Source organism: Pelodiscus sinensis, chromosome 13 (genome assembly GCF_052426305.1).
Source record: "Pelodiscus sinensis isolate ZL-2025 chromosome 13, ASM5242630v1, whole genome shotgun sequence".
NCBI lineage: Eukaryota > Metazoa > Chordata > Testudines > Trionychidae > Pelodiscus > Pelodiscus sinensis.
In genome coordinates, this window is record NC_143064.1 from 2,195,688 (window position 1) to 2,209,811 (window position 14,124).

Genomic DNA, 14,124 nt, shown 5'->3' on the forward strand with positions numbered 1-14,124 from the left:
ACAATGTAGCACTTTAAAGACTAACAAGATGGTTTATTAGATGATGAGCTTTCGTGGGCCAGACCTCTGGCCCACGAAAGCTCATCATCTAATAAACCATCTTGTTAGTCTTTAAAGTGCTACATTGTCCTGCATTTTGCTTCAGCTACCCCAGACTAACATGGCTACATCTCTATCGTTAATTAGGGAGACAGCAGTCCTGTGGGGCCGGGAGACAGGAACCAGCAGCCCCACTTGCGGGATCTGGCATAATTGGCTAACTGGTTAGGCCCTGGTTCTCGTGGGGGACTTCAGTCACCCTGACATCTGCTGGGAAACCTATACGGCAGTACACAGGCAATCCAGGAAGTTTTTGGAAAATGTTGGGGATAACTTCGACATTTGAAGTATCTGACCAGGGGCCATGCGCAGCTTGACCTTCTGCTCACAAACAGGGAGGAACAAATAGGGGAAGTGGAGGTGGGTGACAACCTGGGAAGCAGTGATCATGAGATGGTAGATTTCAGGATCCTGACCAAAGGAAGAAAAGAGAGTAGTAATATACACACCTTGGACTTCACAAAAGCAGATTTTGACTCCCTCCGAGATCTGATGGGCAGAATCCCCTGGGATGTTAACATGAAGGGGAAAGGAGTCCAGGACAGCTGGCAGTATTTTAAAGAAGCCTTATTGAAGGCACAGAAAGAAACCATCCCGATGCGTAGCAAGAGAGGCAAACATGGTAGGAGACCAGACTGGCTTACAGGGGAAATCCTTGGTGAACTTAAGCACAAAAAGGAAGCTTACAAAGAGTGGAAACTTGGACAAAAGACCAGGGAGGGGTTTAAATGTATAGCTCGAGAATGCCGGGGGGTTATCAGGAAGGCAAAAGCGCAATTGGAATTGCGACTTGCTAAGGATGTGAAGGATAACAAGAAAGGTTTCTACAGGCATGTTAACAAGAAGAAGGTGATCAGAGAGGGTGTGCGGCCCCTACTGGATGAAGGAGGTAACCTAGTGACAGATGATGTGGGGAAAGCTGAAGTACTCAATGCTTTCTTTGCCTCTGTATTCACGGACAAGGTCGGCTCCTGGACTTCTGCGCCAAGTGACGCAAGATGGGATGAAGATGGACAGCCCTTGGTGGGTAAAGAACAGGTTAGGAACTATTTAGAAAAGCTAAACGTACATAAATCCATGGGTCTGGACTTAGTGCATCCGAGGGTACTGAGGGAGTTGGCAAATGTCATTGTGGAGCCTTTGGCTATTATCTTTGAAAAGTCGTGGAGATCAGGAGAAATCCCGGATGACTGGAAAAAGGCAAATGTAGTTCCCATCTTCAAAAAAGGGAAGAAGGATGATCCAGGGAACTATAGGCCGGTCAGTCTTACCTCGGTTCCTGGAAAAATCATGGAAGGGATCCTTAAGGAATCCATATTGAGGTACTTGGATGAGAGGAAAGTGATTAGGAATAGTCAGCATGGATTCACAAAGGGCAAGTCGTGCCTGACCAATCTGATTAGCTTCTATGCTGAGGTAACTGGCTCGGTGGACATGGGGAAGTCAGTGGATGTGATATACCTTGACTTTAGCAAGGCTTTTGATACGGTCTCCCACAATATTCTTGCCAGCAAGTTAAGGGATTGTGGATTGGATAAATGGACGGTAAGATGGATAGAAAGATGGCTAGAAGGCCGGGCCCAGCGGGTAGTGATCAATGGCTCGATGTCAGGATGGCGGTCGGTTTCTAGTGGAGTGCCCCAAGGTTCGGTTCTAGGACCGGTTTTGTTCAATATCTTTATTAATGATCTGGATGAGGGGATAGATTGCACCCTCAGCAAGTTTGCAGATGACACTAAGCTGAGGGGAGAGGTAGATACGGTACAGAATGACTTAGACAAATTGGAGGATTGGGCCACAAGAAATCTGATGAGGTTCAACAAGGACAAGTGCAGGATCCTGCACTTGGGACGGAAGAATCCCAAGCATAGTTACAAGCTGGGGACCAACCGGTTAAGTAGTAGTTCTGCAGAAAAGGACCTGGGGGTTACAGTGGATGAGAAGCTGGATATGAGTCAACAGTGTGCCCTTGTAGCCAAGAAGGCTAATGGCATATTAGGTTGCATTAAGAGGAGCATTGCCAGCAGATCCAGAGATGTCATCATTCCCCTTTATTCGGCTTTGGTGAGGCCGCATCTGGAGTATTGTGTCCAGTTCTGGGCCCCCCACTACAAAAAGGATGCGGACGCATTGGAGAGGGTCCAGCGGAGGGCAACCAAAATGATTAGGGGGCTGGAGCATATGACTTATGAGGAGAGGCTGAGGGACTTGGTTCTGTTTAGTCTGCAGAAGCGAAGAGTGAGGGGGGATTTGATAGCAGCCTTTAACTTCCTGAAGGGAGGTTCCAAAGAGGATGGAGAGAGGCTGTTCTCAGTGGTGACAGATGGCAGAACAAGGAGCAATGGTCTCAAGTTGTGGTGGGAGAGGTCCAGATTGGATATTAGGAAAAACTATTTCCCTAGGAGGGTGATGAAGCACTGGAATGGGTTACCTAGGGAAGTAGTGGAGTCTCCATCCCTAGAGGTGTTTAAGTCTCGGCTTGACAAAGCCCTGGCCGGGTTGATTTAGTTGGGATTGGTCCTGCCTAGCGCAGGGGGCTGGACTTGAGCTTCTGAGGTCTCTTCCCGTTCTATGATTCTATGATAACATTTAACCAATGAACTGATTAAATGGGATTTTACATCCCTACTCTCACTGCACTCCGGAATGATATTTGCCTTTTTTGCAAATGCATCATTCTCGTTGCTCATATTCAATTTATCATCCACTAGAAATCCCAGTTCCTTTTCTGCAGTACTAATGAATGTTTCCTGACTTTGTAGTTGTGCGTTTGATGTTCTTTAAGTTTTTAAAGAGCCATGCTCTGCTCATGTCTTTACTGACTGTCAGCTGTTTGGTTTTGGACCAAGTCTCCAATTTGTCAAGGTTATTGCTGAATTGTTCTGAAATCGACAAGGTGAAATTCAGTGAAGATAGTAACTAACGATCTTTGAAGCAATTGTGTTACACTAAATATGATGTAATCCGATGTTGTCAGCTCTCACAGTGATATCATCACAAATCTGACAACATTTTGTACTTTTCTTGTGGTTCCAACTACTGCAGCTATGTGATTATGTGAGAATGACTTACTCCAGCCAGGGGAACCGACAGGATTATGGGCCCCTGAGCAATGTGGCTCTGTGCTCTCGAAAGGGGCGGGGTCTCGGGGGGAAGGGACGGGATGGGGACTGCTGTCAGAGTAGTGGTAGCTGGGGGCCCCGGGCGATTTCACATCTCTGGGACTCGGGACAGCTGCTCCCTGTTGGCGGGCCTGGTTAGTTTATATTACAGCTTCATTTTCTTTAATGAAATGATCTAGTCATCCGAGCTGTGTAGAAACATGAACCCGAAAGGCTAGGACACCTGAAAACAAATAGAAACAAACCACACACTGTTATTTTTAGACATGTTGTTCATATTTAAGCAAATTGACGGATAATTTGAGATTTTTTTTTAACCCTTGGAGTTGGCCAGAATGTTCTGGAATCTTGGCGGATGCGTCCCACCTAGGTAAAGGGAAGAGCATGAGATCCAGGAATTCTAGAGTAAGAGCTTGTGGCTGCATCTTCACTTAGATGCAGATGAATCCCAGCTGGTACCAACACGCTTGCACCAGCTCTCTTCAAGCTAGCATGGGCACCAGTGAGCAGTGGCATGGGCTCGCTGTCCGAAGTGCAGACCCATCTGGACCCGGAGAGTACGTGCTCTGGGCAGCTCACCTATCACACTGCTTGCGTCTGCCTGTGCTACTGCAGTTCCATGGCTTCTTTGAGCATGCTGAGTTGAGGAGAGTTACCGCGAGCATGTCTGTGCTAGCTGGAATCACATCCCTAGCTGCACAAGCCAGCGAAACTTGAGTCTAGAGAAAAGATCACAGCTTAGGAGTTTCTGATTCTACCACTGCCTGCTCTCTGAGTTCATACCCAGTGCTAAAGCAGTGTTGTAAGATACATCATTTGGAAGGCCTGGGAAGACAGGTGCCCTTATGTAAATATTTGCAGTGACGAAGTCTAGATATATCCCACGGTGATAATGTCTGTTGACGTATTCAAAGGATGTAATTAATGTATCAAAGCTTTGGTGTGGTAGGAAAGTTACAACTGTAGGCAAGGGAACTGGTTCAGGTAAAGCAAGAACTTGGGTGAACCTTAGTCCAATTTCACATTGAACGAGACCTGAATCTGTTTTCTGGTTGGGAAAAAAATCCAGTTAGCTTTCTTTTTTCTTTCCTTTTTTCCTTCGTTTGACCCCATGCAGTTCCTAGCTCTGGCCAAGCCAGGTGGATAAGTGCCAGCATACTGCAAAAAATGCTGCTGTTCTTTATCTTGATCTGAAGTAGAAGTTCTGAATGTCTCATGAGATGCACTTGGGGTGAGATTCCTAGCCCAGTTTTGCAGATGGAAGTGATGTAATTAACTCGGACTCAGCATATGGAGCTAGAGTTTCAGAGGATGCTTTTGAGATTCATCTAAGCCACTTGACATTTGCCCACTGCATGACAGTTCCCCTTGGATGTGGTTTCTGATGGGGGTTGAGTGACCTTCTCTCTCTGTAGCACGTGCGATGGCTGGTGAGACAGAGCACTCTGACCCCTGACCTCATGGGGGTCCGGACGTGAGACCAGCAAAGACCACACTGCACTGCCCACTGGCATGTTCCAGACACCTTCTGAGTCTAGTCATTGGCGGACCTCTCGCCGCGGGTGAGACTAGACACTGGACAATTACTGTTTTCATTCTGTTTGATTTCCGTTTGCTGAGATCCCTTCACATGTATTAACCTCTTAACTGAGTTATTTTTTTTACAAACACTTTTTTTTAAATTTTAACAACTAAAGTGGGGGTTAGAAAAAAAAGTTCATTTAAAAATGTATCATTTTATTTCTATTGAGCTTTGGGCTGGTTCAAAGCTCTTTGCTGTCGCTGACTCTGAGCTGTGCAGAGGTGAAACAGAGAGGCTATTGAGCAAGGAGTGAAAAGCACAACGATCCTGCAGGAGAAATAGCCGCCATGCCCCTCGGATGGCTGCCATCTTGGCTGACACAGCAGGCGTACACCAGGAGACCTCCCAGCTAAAAGCATGAACTACCACGGCCAAGTCAAGGCCCCCACGCCTGCCGCTCTGTTAGCTTCCAGAGGCCTAGCAGGCGACCCGTAACACTCGCTGAGTGGTGAGTTGCACAGTCACCAAATGAGCACAGCTCTTTTATCACACAGTCACTAACAGGGCGTAGGAACGGCTTCAGAAATGCCGTCTTCCCCATCAGAGATTCACAGAAGGGGCCCCTGTGACCATCTGCTCCGCCCACCAGCAGAGCCAGGCCACAGGACCTTGCTGGGTAACTCTCCCAGCGGAGGGAATGATTCCTCCCTCCTAAAAGCCTTTTTGAAGGGGTGGCTGAATGCAGAACACACTGCGCATTGTTTCCCGACAACGTCCTTTTAGTAACGTGCATGTGTTAAGGAATTCTTTAAAGTGACGTCTCAACTCTCTAAGCGTGCACACGAGTGCAGCTCCATCAGCGACTGCATCCGATGAACCGGCCTTAGGCCCTTGTGAGAGCCATCCGATTCCTTCCAGGCTAGTAACAAAGTACAGCGGCCAAATCTCACCTTGGCACCACAGAGGCACTGGCCATTAATGGCCCATTTGGAGATGCCTCTCCAAACCCACAGAAGCTGAGGCCCAGCTTCCTTTGGAGGCAAGTGGGAGCAAAATGATGGAGACAGTTTGCTGGCCCTCGGCAATTCCCCACTGTGATGAACCAGCAGCTGCAGAGCATGGAATGCTCCTGTCGCAAAGGGCCAGTGTAGACTAGAGGTACGTCTACACTGCAGGCTTCTCGCACAAGAACTTTTGTGGAAGAGATCTTGTGCAAGAGCACGTCCACACTGTCATTGCGCAAGAAAGCTCTGATGGCCATTCACAGAACGGCCCACAGAGCACCTGTGCTTTTTCCTATAGGGGTTTCTTGTGCAAGAAACCTGTTTGCCATCCACACACACCTTTTTGCGCAAGAGCTCTTGCACAGAAAGGCTTATTCCTCATAGAAAGAGGAATAACTCTTGCGCAAAAAGCCCTGTCTTCTGACGATCTACTGTGCTTTTCCTTGCGCAAAAACGCGCTTATAGTGTGGACGCTCCGCGAGTGTTTGTGCAAAAATGGCCGTTTTTGCACAAAAACTCTGCAGTGTAGACATAGCCTAGAAGAAAAGGTGGTTTGTTTTTTTGAGTGTTGCCTAATGCACTTTAATTAACTCCTTTTTAAATAGCACTTAGAACTTAATGTAGTGATTCCCACACCACCTAGCACTATTAAAAACATGTAGCATTGACCTAGATCAGCTAATGCTCGTTTAATGTTGTTAAATCATGTCTAGAGCTGGTGCTTGGAGGTGGTTAAAATATATTAACATGTTAACTGGCATTGGTTTTTTCCACAAACACTTCATTTCCCTAGTTTAGCCACAGCCATATGAGAAAAAACACCAAGAGAGAGCCATATTAAAGAAATAAAATCAAATTAATTAAACCCAGAAAATCACTCTCACATATGGATGTCAGTTACCCATTTTATAGCTGCATTGTCAGACAAATTTCAAATCGGGAAATCGTTTGGTCTTGCTGTACTCCTCGCTAATGACTTTGCATGCATTACCTTACATTTTGGCACATTTGCAAATTTGATCAATATGCTCATATGCCAGGTCATTTAAAATATTAAATTATACTGCTCTCAGTATTTCATTTCAAAATGTTAAGATTTAGCTTAATTTCCCAGATGCCATTTTATTCAGTAACATAATTTGCTTTTTCTAGCTTTAATTCACTTTTGAATTAAAAGGATATGTCTAGGTAGAAGCATTTGCTTGCCAGTTTGAGCTCTCTTATTAATAACATATCCTATCTTGATCAGTGATTAATATATAGGGAAATAGTCACTAATTTAACTAGCTTAATGTCTGAATGTGGAGAGGAATTTGTCTTTGTAACTGAGCAGATAATTCTAAACAAAATTGATTTAGCAGATCTGATCAGCAGCTAGTGAAATGGGTATCTTGAATATATTCTCATGTCTCAGAATTTGGCTTTGACTGTAATTGTAAGGAAAAATGAATGAGTGCGCCCATAGGGAATATACAGATTGGAAGAGTAATAGTTCTGAGATGATAAAAGTATCCAAGATTTGAGGCTGCCTGCTTCTCCGTCTAGAGTGAACCCCCGTATAACACTAGATGCATTTGGTTTTTCTCTTGGTCCTGGTCTACACAAGGGAGTTATTTCGAAATAACCCCCCTTATTTCGAAATAATAAGCGCAGTGTCCACACTGCCAAGACCGTTATTTCGAAATAATGGGCTGGTTATTTCAAAATCTGTACTTCTGCTTTCCCCGGGGGATAACGCTCATTGTGAAATAGTTATAAATAGTTATTTTGGGAGTGATCATTTCAAATGTAGTTATTTTGAAATAATTTCCTAGTGTAGACATGCCCTTTGTGACAAGCTTGAAATTCATCTTAGGGTCAACAACAGCTCCTGCCAGGTTCTAGGGCGTACTGAGCAAGCCTAGGCTGAGTTTGGAGTTTGCATAAGAACAAGTATCAGAGGGGTAGCCGTGTTAGTCTGAATCTGCAAAAGCGACGAGGAGTCCTGTGGCACCTTATAGAGTAACTGAAGTGTCTATAAGGTGCCACAGGACTCCTCGTCGCTTTTGCATAAGAACAGCCACACTGGGTCAGACCAAAGGTCCATCTTGCCCAGTAGCCAGTGCCAGGTGCCCCAGAGGGAGTGAACAGAGCAGGGAATCATCAAGTGATCCCTCCCCTGTCGCCCATTCCCAACTTCAGACATAGGGCAGGGACACCATTCCTGCACGTCCTGGCTAATGGACATTGATGGACCTAACCTCCGTGAATTTATCTAGCTCTTTTGAACATGGTTAAAGCCCTGGTCTTCACAACATCTTCTGGCAAGGAGTTCCACAGGTGCATTGTGTGAAGAAGTACTCCCTTTTACTTGTTTTAATCCTGCTGCCTATTAATTTCATTTGGTGACTCTTTGTTCTTGTGTTATGAGAGAGAGAAAATAATAATTCCTTATTCATTTTCTCCATGCCAGTCATGATTTTATAGACCTCTATCATCCCCTCCCTTAGTCATCTCTTTTCCAAGAGAAAAAATTCCTAATCTTATTGCTCTCTCATCATATGACAGCTGTTCTATACCCCTAATCACTTTTGTTGCCCTTTTATAAACCTTTTCCAATTACAATCTATCTTTTTTGAGATGAGGCAATCATATCTGTAGACAGTATTTGAGATGTAGGCGTACCATGGATTTAGAAGACAATATGATATTTTCTGTCTTATTAGCTATCTCTTTCTTAATGATTCCCAACATTCTGTTTGCTTTTCTGACGGCTGCTGCCCACTGAGGGGATGTTTTCCGAGAACTATCCACAGTGACTCCAAGATCTCTCTCTTGAGCGGTAATGGCTAGCTGAGACCCTGGGATTATGTTTTCCAATATGCGTTACTTTTCATTTATCAACACTGAATTTTATTTGCCATTTTGGTGCCTGATCACCCAGTTTTGTGTAGCTTTTCACAGTCTGCTTTGAACTTAACTATCTTGAGTATGCCATCTGCAAATTTTGCCGTCTTGCTGTTTACCTTTTTTTCAGATAATTTATCAATAAGTTGAATAGGACTGGTCCCAATACGGACCCCTGGGGGGCCCCACCAGTTACCTCTTGCTATTCTGAAAACTGACTATTTATTCCTACCTTTGTTTCTTATCTTTCAACCAGTTACCAGTCCCTGAGAGGACCTTCCCTCTTATCCCAAGACATGAGAGTTAATGGGTAATTAATAGCCTTTCATGGTTTTTAGCCTTTCATGAAGCCATATGAAACTTGGGGTTCAGTTGGAGATTTATTGGTTTGTCCAAACCCAAATTCAAGTGACATTGGGGAGAGAGAAGGGGATGAGAGGAGACGAAGCTAAATGGAATCAGAATTCAGGGTCATGTTCTCTCCACCCTTTGCAAGCAGAAACCTCAGAATTCGGCACTGCTTTGTCCCTCCTTCAATGTGTGTATCCCGGCACACCCGGCGCCTCTGTGATCATTTGAGCTAGGTCATTAGCTTGCTGGTGCCCCTGCTCTTTTCAATGCCAGACTCTAGAGCACTGCGGTGCAGTATGATGGGGGCTAATTTGGCTACGACAAATCAGGAAAGAGATCTTGGAGTTATCGTGGACAGGTCTCTGAAAACTTCCACGCAGTGTGCAGCAGCTGTCAAAAAGGCAAATAGGATGCTAGGAATTATTAGGAAAGGGATAGAAAATAAGACCCAGAATATCTTACTGCCCCTGTATAAAACTATGGTACGCCCACATCTTGAATACTGTGTACAGATGTGGTCTCCTCACCTCAAAAAAGATATTTTGGCCTTGGAAAGGGTTCAGAAAAGGGCAACTAAAATGATTAGGGGTTTGGAACGGGTCCCATATGAAGAGAGGTTAAAGCGACTGGGACTTTTCAGTTTAGAAAAGAGGAGACTGAGGGGGGATATGATAGAGGTCTATAAAATCATGAGTGGTGTGGAGAGGGCCGATAAAGAAAAGTTATTGCAGCTTGTAGCAATTGGGCTCCTTTCTCACTGCCTCTGAGCCCCTCTCTGGCACTGCCCAGGTCTGCAGAGCATCTGCTCCATTGCACAAGAGAACAGGGACACATGCAAAGTGCTCCGCATCGGCAGGAACAATCTCTCTCACTCACACTGAATGGGAAGCGACGCTCTAGGAAGGAGCCCAGCAGAAAGGGCCTGAGTGGAGCACAAGCTAAATCTGAGTCAACAGTGTGACGCTGTGGCAACATCAGGAGGGTTGCAGGCAAGACACGAGATTTAATTCTTCTGCTATACTCATCGACTGTAGTCTTGGGTCCAGTTCTGGGCGCCACATTTCTGGAAAGATGTGGAGAAATTGGAGAGGGTCCAGAGAAGAGCAACAAGAAAGATTCAAGGTTTGGAAAACCTGACCTTGGAGGGGAGACTGAAAATGGCGGGTGTGTTTAGCCCAGAGAAGAGCAACTGAGAGGGGATGTGAGAGCGATTTTCAAGTCCATAAAAGGTTTCACAAGGAGGAGGGAGAAAAATCATTCTCCTTGACCTCTGAGGACAGGAAAAGAAGCAACAGGCTTAAACTGCAGCAAGGGAGGTTTAGGTTGGACACAGTTGGGAGTCCTGGGGGGCCACCAGCCACATGACCCTCCCAGACTGGGGAAGGGCCAGGACAACCCTCTTTCTGCCCTCAGACACTCATCTCTCCTCCTCTCTGTATCCCTGTTCCACCCCTCCACGCCCCACTCCCTCCTCACCCTTGCTTGACCTGCGCTCCACCTCTTCCCCCAGCCAAGGTGGCCCAGGGGGCCTAGAGAGGCCAGGGCCAGTGCCAGCCCTAGGTCCACGCACACACACTGCCCAGCAGCGCTGGGGTAAGGCCCCCCGCCCGGCCATGTCACATCGCTTCTCCCCAGAGCACAGAGGCGGTCCCGCCTCCCCTGCTGGAGCGATGCACTGGGAGAGCAGAGAAGCTGGGGCTGCCCCTGCACCACTTCCCCCACTACGGCCGATGAGTGCAGGGGGCTGGACCCCTGCTGCAGGCCCCAGGCCCCCCGAGAGCTGCTAGATGTCCCCTGCCACCCATGGCACTTGGGGCACACGACCGCCCCCCCCCCCCCAATGCATTGCCCCTGGCTGGACATCAGGAAAACTTCCTGTCGAGGTGCTGAGGGAGGCTGTGGGGCCTCCATCGCCGGGGAGTTTTAAAAGCAGGTTACACCCCTGCCAGGGCCGCTCTGATGCTATGCCCAGCTATGAGGGCAGGGGCTGGCCTGTGACCTCTCCAGCTCCCTTCCCCTCGCTGGGTCCTGCCATGTGCACACGGTGCTCCGGCGTGACGGAACAGCTGTGCTCCTGCTGCTGATGGCTGGCAGGGATGCCCAGACAGACTGACTGTGGATATTTACCTGCCCTCGCCCTGGGAACTAGCCAGGTTGCTTGTGCAGGTCCAGCCTGGATCACTTCCTGCCGCAGGGGGTGACGGTGTCAGAGGAAGGGGATCTCCCCCTGTGCACAAATCGCAGGGGAGGGGGGAGCTGCTGAGCACTGGGAATGTGCTGGAACATCCCAGAGCACAGCTCTTTCCAAAGGGACCAGCGGCACCCACAGCCTGGGCAGGCCCCAGGGAAAGCTGTGGGGAGGAGGATGGCTCCATGACCCAGGCAGTTTTAGGTGCATGCACACAGAACCTCCTGTCTTCTAAGACACAGGAATCAGAACATGGTCTTAAAAAAGGTGATTTTTATTAACAAAACAAAGAAAACGCACTTGGTGAGACTTGGTGAGCATGACTTGGTTGCTAGGTGTTAAAGAGCAATTGAAAAAAAGAAAAGTTAAAACATAGAGAATTGCTCCTCTGGGATTCAGTTTGGAGAGATATGGCAGGGGTGGGGAACCTAAGGCCGGGGACATCATGTAGCACCCAGCTTGCTTGGATGCGGACCCCGAGGCTCAGGGCTCCACCCCCCGCATTAGGGAGCCTATGCTGGCATTCCAGCTCCCCCCCACTGTCCCACCATAGGGCTGGAGTGCAAAAATCTACTAGCTTGGGCCCCCGGACCTCTGGTGGGAGGGGAATGTGGGGAGTGTCTTTCTGCTTCTCAGTCAGTTTTGTTTTGTTTTGTTTCACTTCGTGGAACGAGGTGTACCGGTAGTTCGAATTAGAAAGCCTAATTCAAACTACCTACTCCGTGCCGTGTGTAGCCGCGGGCACGGAGTCCGCACTAACGGGGATTTAAAAATGGCGGCGCCCGACAAGATGCAACTGAAGCCCGGGATATTTAAATCCCAAGCTTCATTTGCAACTTCGAATGACTACATTAACCACCCTAGTTCGAACTAGGATGGTAGTGTAGACATACCCTGAGTTACGGTGTAAGGCCAGGGAGTTATGTGCGCTCAGCACAGAGAAGTCCAACAAACCTCAAAATAAAGAAAATAAGCGGATTGTGTCTGATTAAACATTCCCTGTTCTATGCACATATCTGTTGTTCCAAGGTATAGTCCTTTCCTAGGCATGGATGCTGCTGAATATTCTACGCCTTGTTCTCTGGCTTAACTCACGTCTCCCAGGCTCAGCTCAGGTAACACAAAGAGTGGCTCAGGAAGGTCACTGCTTCCCATCCAAAAACCCACGCTTTCTTTTTATTGGCGCTCCTGGCTTCCTGCCGAGTCCCTGGGAGGGTCAGCGCAAGGGATCTCCATGTGCTGTCCTTGCCCACAGATGCTGCTCCTGCAACTCCCATTGATCGGTAGTGGAGCACTGTGGATGGTGGAGGCTTTGGGATTGGGGCCTGTTGTGGATGGGGGGGGGGTGCTTCCCTAGCATTCCTGGAGATGCTCTAGGACCCACCATCTATGGTTTTAATCCTTACTGGCAGGAGTCGGGCTTAGGGGAAGAGGCAGAAGTGGAGCAGGGGCGGGGAGAGCAGGCGGGATGGGAGTGGAGTGGGGGGAAGAGACGGGATGGGAGTGGAGCGGGGGAAGAGGTGGGGTGGGGCAGAGCAGGCAGGATGAGAGTGGAGCGGGGGGAAGAGGCGGGTGGGAGTGGAGCAGGGGAAGAGGCGGGGTGGGGCAGAGCAGGCGGGATGGGAGTGGAGCTGGAGGAAGAGGCGGGGTGGGGTAGAGCAGGTGGGATGGGAGTGGAGCGGGGGGAAGAGGCGGGGTGGGGGCGGAGCAGGTGGGATGGGAGTGGAGCAGGAGGAAGAGGCGGGGTGGGGGCGGAGCAGGCGGGATGGGAGTGGAGCGGGGGGAAGAGGCGGGGGGAAGAGGTCTCCAGAGGTCCAGGCTGCATTGTGTTCTCGCCCGGGTCAGCTGTGTCTAGCCCGTGGAGCTCTGCAGGAACAGCCAGCCCCCAACCTAACGCCTTTCCCGTGTCACTCTGCAAACGCAGTTTCATTTGATCTGGTAAGGGTGCAAGCAGCAAAGACGGCTCAGGAAGCAGAGCGTGGGTCTCTCTCAGCTGTTCCCACATGCCAGGTCCCTGGTTCCGAACCAGGCCTGCCAGTGATTTCTCTGTCAGCTGGAAAATCGTCATTATTGCTTTAGGCACCAGTAACAAACTTCCACTCCGGACGAGCTTGGAAAGGATGGACAGTGCCCGGTGAACTGGGCTCTGATCCGCACACAGAGACGCCCATCACCACCTCCAAAGTTCATATAGAAGAGGCACTGCTAAGAGAAGAAACATTTCCCACTGTACGTCAAATACCCCTGGCTCAACATCTAGTGACAGATGCCAACACGAGAGCGCACATGCGGGGCTGGTACAGGGAACATGCTCTGGAAACATCTAGGCGTTCATGTTCACGCTTTGCCAGAGGCCACGTAGGCAGCGAAGGAAAGAGCTGGCCCCGCGAAGAGTGCACGTAAGGGGATGAAGCTCTGCCTCCCAGCATTCCCACTGGCATGATTCACCCAGGCAGAGCTGCAACCAAGCAAACTTAAAAATCAGTGGGGCTAGACGAACTTCTCCAAAGTTCTGACAACGTTTCGCTGAACAGCACCTCATTTAAAAAAAATCAGGCAATTATGAGAGAACAATAACATTGTTAGGCTGACTGGGCTATCCAGGGAGGGGTTGTCAATCATCTTTGTTATGAAAGACACCGTACTTAGAGGCTGTCAGTCATGTGTGTTTGTCAGAGCCAGAGGGCTTCAGGAATTGCTACACCAAGTGCAAAAATATGACAGATGCAGCGTGAGCCTCGAGTTTATAAGGAGGGTTTTGCTTGAGTTTTTTTATACGCATTCATCTCTGAAACTCTGCAATCCCGGGAGCTTGGAAGGGCTCCTTTTTCAGCCAGGAGTTTTTATGGCACATACACTAAGTGGGTTAAGTGGATAGCGTCTGCTGCAGCCAAAACTCAACTTTGCTGGACTCCGTTGCTGAGACCTGCAAGAGTGAAAGGTTGGCTCAAT

The 14,124-nt window shown here is 48.3% G+C and overlaps 1 protein-coding gene across 2 annotated transcripts in view; it reads left to right on the forward strand.

Annotated features, from left to right (window-relative positions):
- Positions 1–14,124, forward strand: part of HTR2C (5-hydroxytryptamine receptor 2C) — a 438,632-nt gene that overhangs the window by 323,535 nt on the left and 100,973 nt on the right. The gene's annotated exons all lie outside the window — the stretch shown is intronic.